Source organism: Durio zibethinus, unplaced genomic scaffold (assembly GCF_047325235.1).
Source record: "Durio zibethinus cultivar Kanyao isolate XHJ-2024 unplaced genomic scaffold, ASM4732523v1 HiC_scaffold_30, whole genome shotgun sequence".
Taxonomy (NCBI): domain Eukaryota; kingdom Viridiplantae; phylum Streptophyta; class Magnoliopsida; order Malvales; family Malvaceae; genus Durio; species Durio zibethinus.
The window spans coordinates 1,101,322-1,107,321 of NW_028322653.1; positions in this window are offsets into that span (position 1 = coordinate 1,101,322).

Below are 6,000 nucleotides of genomic sequence, written 5' to 3' on the forward strand. Positions count from 1 at the left end.
CTGTTTCGGTGTTATGACTTAATCAGAACACATCGTGCGCCGCTCCCATTAACTGAGCGGGGAGTTTCTTTGCACATCGATGTGGTGCAATGTAAAGGTTAAAACCTTGTCAATGGTTAGGCAAGGTATTCGCCGCCAAAGATGCCACGCGTCGATCACGTGCAAGGCCAGCAGATGATAAGATAGAGTCTGCCTCAATTGTTCCTCTGACTGACTGTGGTCTATAAGACTTAACGGCTAGGTTGGCTAGCGCGCAACGGGCTCATGTGACCAGGTTTGAACTTTTCCTGGAAAACATCCTGAGGTTAATGTAACCATATCAAAGGCTGTTTGGGCCTTCAACCGCTTTAGGCGGCCTCATGGCGGACCGGAACACCATCAAAGTGATGCTCAGGGACGGGGGTTAGTGCCCCACGCCAGGATCCCTCTCAGGATCCGGACGCCCAACTTACTTCTACTCCGGTAGACTGAACACCAACCCAATCTCGACGATAAATCAAAGAGAAGTACAAGCCCTTCGGACCCTCCTTTAAGTTAAGAAAGAGAGGCAGATCACTCCGTCATGCAGCCGTTCTCTTATATACGATGATACTACCAGTACCTTGGGATCAGAAGGAAGACTCTCCCCGTGCTACTGCTCTAAGGCTTTCAATAATGAATTGGATGGCATGCTTTCGACGTGCTGTGATGAGAGGTGCCTTAGCCTAAATCCCGTCCTTTTGAGTTGTAAGCAATGTCCCTTCGCTTTGAACAAGTGATTTCACTTTTCTCTTCTTTATGGAATAAGAAGACATAACTGGACAAAGGACCTTTTCTGGGTATGGCCACAAGGTAGCGAGTGCAAAGCAAAGAGGCCGTAATGCTAATTAAAGAGCCTTCCTTGCATGGCCTCATCGCATTCTCTTTCCCGTGCTATCAATATCAGGAGAAAGAAGAACGATAGGGTTAGAGAGAAAGAGCTGGTTCGATAGGACCTGGGCTTTAGTGCTCTAACGATAGGGAACGAGTGGAATAAACGATCGGAATACTTGGAGCGATAGGGAATGGGGGAAGTTAGGGGGCTGAAAAGCGAAGCTACGAAAACTCCTGGAAACTAGAGTGCAGCAAGAAAACTCCAAGCCTTAACGCTTATTCCTAAAAGCGCAAGCACTTCCTTCTTTCTTAGGGTTCCCAAACCTCTCGCCTGTTGAAGGTTGTATACAACCAAAGCATAGACGAAAGAAGCTGGTTTCGATTCTCCACCCAGAAAGGATGGGGGTCGAGTTCAGCCATACGGGAGAAAACCTGTCTCTTAAGGTTTTTCAAAGTGTTTATTTTTTCTACAGGCGGCTGCCATCCCCTCAACGACAGATCTTCCAAGGTTGGAATCTTTTTGCCTATGTGATGTAAATTCCTTATGTAATGGAATGTCAAGCTCCCCTCCACACCATATGAAAGAGTGAATTCTACGGAGTCGGTATCATTGAGAAATAGACATCTCAGAGATAGATAGACATTTCCTTTTAGAATATGTAACTTCGGGGGACTACCGCTTCTAGAATGCAACCATCGTTCTGAGAAGCAAGTAAAGGGAATGCCTTAAGCAGCGAACACAACTAATGAGTCTCATGGGCAAGATATCCTACATTCGCTGATTTTTATGTTAAATTATATGTCTTTTATAAATCGAAAAAAGTATGTTTGAAGGGGGCGTAAGCGGAGTGAAGTCAACAGATTGAATCGTCTTCTCTCGAATCGTCTTTGGATGTACGAGTCTCATAGCCCCTTGACCTCTTCTCTCAAAGAAGGCGCTGTGTGGGCAAGTCGATCAGAGTCAGAGCGGGGGGGGAATGTTTACAGTTGTTGTAGTACGACTTTTCATTTCCTGTTCGGTCTTTCAAAAAGTAGTCAGCTGCGGGATAAGAAGCCTTTTAGTCATACTTAACTTAACATTGATTGAAGCAACTGTTGGAGAGAAGGCTCCAGTCAGACCTGCAAGCACCGGATAGTACGCAGCGGCAGTTTTCAATCATACAATGTGTACTCGTAGTCTGACTTTTAGCGGTAGTCAGCTGTCCTCGTTCTCCTCTTTTCATTGCCCTATTGAGTAAGGGTCGGTGTTTGCAAAAATGTTGAGCCGACGGGGTCAGGTACCAGTAGTGACAATGGCAAAAGGGGGGGGTTGAAGAATGGGGTGTACGACTTGGCTAGTCTTCCTTGCTGGATGGAAGAACTTCGCCTTTCTTCCTCTTCCTGAAAAAAAATGGATAGAAAGAGGATGCCCGGCCTAAAAGACTGGTGGAAAAAGCTCTTTTCGTTGCGTTGGTAAAGACCTTTTGTTGAACTCAGTCAGTCTGTTTTCAAAAAGAAGTTGTTTTCCTCTATAGGATTTATTTCCGTTCAAGCCATAAAAGCCCCGTAGCTATAGCTATCCAAGAGTGAAAGACTGTCGGGCGAGGGCTTGTTCTTACTGAGCGAGCGAGTTGGCTAGCATTCCTAACAAGCCTTCCGGCGATCGAAGTCAGTTTCACTCCTTTTTTCTTGATCCTTCTTCACTGCTTTCCCTAATCATTTTCTCACTGCTTGGGGCTCCTTGAGTGGTGAATGTGTCTGCGTCTTTCTTCGGTGAGCGCAGTCTCTGATGATTTCTCTTTCCCTTGAGGATTTGAAGTGTAATAAGTGGGTGGTGTCAGGGCCCTTTCCTTTTACTTTAGCCTTTTAAACTCATGCTGCAGAAAGTGCGGATTTCTCTTTCTTCTTTCTTTCTCCGCCGCTTCTTTATGTTGTCTTTGTCTTGCAGGAGCGATGTCAAACCATTTTCTTCTTCCTTGAGTATAAGAGCTCGGCGAAAGTACTTATTTTCTTTTTTTGTTGAAGAAGTGAGAATCGGCCTAAGGGCATCAGATCGAGTGAATCGGGGATAGTCCCATTTCCTTTTTTCTTCGGATTCCCGTATCGAGTCCTTGAGTTCTTTCTGTCGATGGAGTCAATGCGAGAAGTAGGACCCTTTCGGTAGCCTCAACGTGAGGTGCAATGCCTTTGTCTTTCCTGCTTTTTAACAACTCTCACGCGTCAAGGGCTTATTTTCATTTCTCTTGCTTGACGAGCGAAGTGCACCATTAGTTATGGGTCACTTCCGTCGGTCTATCATTCGAAGTCTTCGCTGTCTGTGATGGGGTTGCAGGTCTGATCTTTTCTCTTCTTTCAGAAGCTAGGATTGGAAGGCCTTTCCTAATTTGTAGAAATTCCTCTCTGTTTTCAAGTTATCCTTTGTATTGAGTGAAGTGACTACTCGCCTATGCTTTCTTTGTGGGTGCATCCCTTGCGAAATTCCCCTAGTCTCGGTCTTTTTCTCCTTTTAGTGTGTTCGTGTATTACTTGTACTGCTTTTCAGTGATGGCAATTAGAAAGGGTCTTTTCTTATGTTATTCTTTCTAGCTCTACCCGCGTGGAAGCCCCAGTAGCCTATCCTCTTTGTAGCTTGAGGATTCAAGTTCTTGTCCGTTCTGTCTTTCTCTGAGAGCGAGGGTTGTAGGTGTAGAAGCAGTCTTGTAGCCTTTAGTCGGCTAAGAGCCATTTCGGTATTGTGCTAGTAAGGTAAGAGCAGCTGTCGATTCTGGTAGCATTCCAAGTCTTGGATTGGTCCATTCGTTAAGCATTGGAATCGGGACATCTCTTTGCCCGCTATTCCTTCTCTTTCTGTCTATCCTCTATCATTTATCTTTTTTCTCTTAGCGAGTGAAGTTCCTCTCATAATTGATGGTTCGCTTCACGATCCTTTACTTTATTGTCTTTGTCTCTTGAATATTCGATTTCGAGTGTTGAGGTATCGGACCATCCCCGGCGCCTTTATGTTGGGGCATTTGCTTTGACTTTGGTTAGAAAAACTGCTTTCCCTCCTTATTTCTTCTTTTCCGAATGAAGTGACTCACTCTTGTGTGTCAAGAAGGCTCTAAAACATTTTCTTCTTGCTTTAGTTGTTGTACCAGAAAAAGAAGCAAGTGCTGACTTTTCTTTCTTCCCTGGATGAGCTGCCGTGGGTGTGGGAAGAGCCTTTTCAATTTACAATTTTCATTCTTGTTGTAAGGATTGGCAGTCTGGGAAGTGGCTTATGTGGTTGTGTTCCCATTCCCGATAGTTTCTTTAAGTCGTAGGCTTGATTTGATCTTTTGTAACTCATGAAGAACATTTTCTTCTTGCCTTATTGCCTTGAGTTCTATTGTGGTATAAGTAAGGCATTGGGTAAGCAGCGGAGGTACGTGAAGAGGTGTCTGCGCAGTCCGGATCCTTTATTGTGGTAAGGGACATTGTCTCACCCGCTCTAATCTATCTGTCTCCTCCTTCCATAAAGGGGAAGTAAGCCCCAGGAGGGGAGAAAGAAAAAAGAAAGAAAGGAATTCGCACTGAACCAACTTGCTACTTGCTGCAAGATAACTGGCAGAGAAGACCGTCTTCGCTCACCTAGATCGACATAGAAAGATTTAGCTATAATATAACTACTGCCTTCAAGCTTTAAACTGATAGACCGAGAAAGCCACTTTTGATTTATAACCCCGTCTATTTGACTTCCTTATTGCCCACTTTATTACCAAAGTAAAGTCTCTTTCTTTCCTTTCCCTTTTATCTCACTTACTTAAGTAAGATAATGCTTTCAACTTTTTCCGCTGGCTTTCTTTCTAATGGGACAGTCCAGATAGCCTACTGCTCTCGTGTATAAAAAACTGCTTTCTAGTCTGATGTCCTGCAAAAGAAAAATCTCTTATTGGCTCGCTTGGATAAGAAGGCACTGGTGCATTCAATTAGGATTGGCCTGGTAAGATAGTCTATTAGGACTGCCTTAGGGGCTTACACCCTTAGACTTTCTTACGGTACAGTAAAATAGGGAAAGAAAGTGGGATCGTAAGGGATAGGTAGAAGCAAGAAAAACGACGAGAATAGATAACCCACCTTCCACTCAAACTGGAATTCAAACCCCGGAAAAAGGGGAAGGTTCTGCAACTGGTACTGGATAAGGTGAAAATCTTTCCACTGGCTGTCTTGACATCTCATCTCTAACTGTCTTGCTGGCCTGCCTCCAACTATAGGGGACTCCAACAAGGTCAAAGCTTTCATTCCAGGAAAGAAACTGCCACTGGATTCAGAGAGAGAACTCCCAATGCCTTATAGGAAACTAGCACTGTATGTGAGGCATGAAACTCCAACTCGATCGAAGGCATAAGGAATTGCAGGATATGTTTTGTACACATATACTACTGTATAGGCTTCTCTTTATTCTGCGATTGAATAGGCAACAAAGACTACTTATCCATAGGCAACTAATAGTACTCCAACCCTGTAAATGGAAGGCAAAGCACTAGCAGGAAGGACTCCAACTCCATCTGGAATCGGATGAAACTATAAAGATGCTAATTCAAAATAGTCCAGTACAGATAAGAAAGCTGAAGCTAGCCACTAAGATGCTAACAGGCACAAGTAAGATGTAATAGATTCTCAATTCTTTGTTTGCTCACAGGAGAGATTGCCCTGTAACCTGCTATTCCTGCTGGATTGAAAGCTGATTTCGTAAGGTAAGAAAGAGTAATTTCCACTAAAACTCCAACTGGCAATGGAACTGCTGATATCCTGCCTTGCCCATTTGATCAAGACTTTCCTTCCTGCCTTAGGAAAGAAAGAGTTTAGGCCTGTTGACTCGGCTTGGAAAGAAGTCAAAACATCGACAACATAAATATGGATTCTGCAGTTGGGCTTTTTTAAGGACTCGAAATGGCTCGCAGAAAGGAAAAGAGAAAGAAGCGACAAGAAGAGCTATCCTAGTGTCAACCAAGATCTATTCTATATAGCCCTACCATAGAAAAAAATCCCCACCACTACCTTCACCAGCAGCAAAGGCAGAAGGTGAAAAGACTGGAACTGGTTTAGCAAAAAAGAGGGCAAAGATTGGCTCGCAAGGAAAGAGAAGGACTGGCTGGCTTACTCCTTTATTACTCGGAAAACTCCCCTTGCCTTTGCCTTCGCAGACAC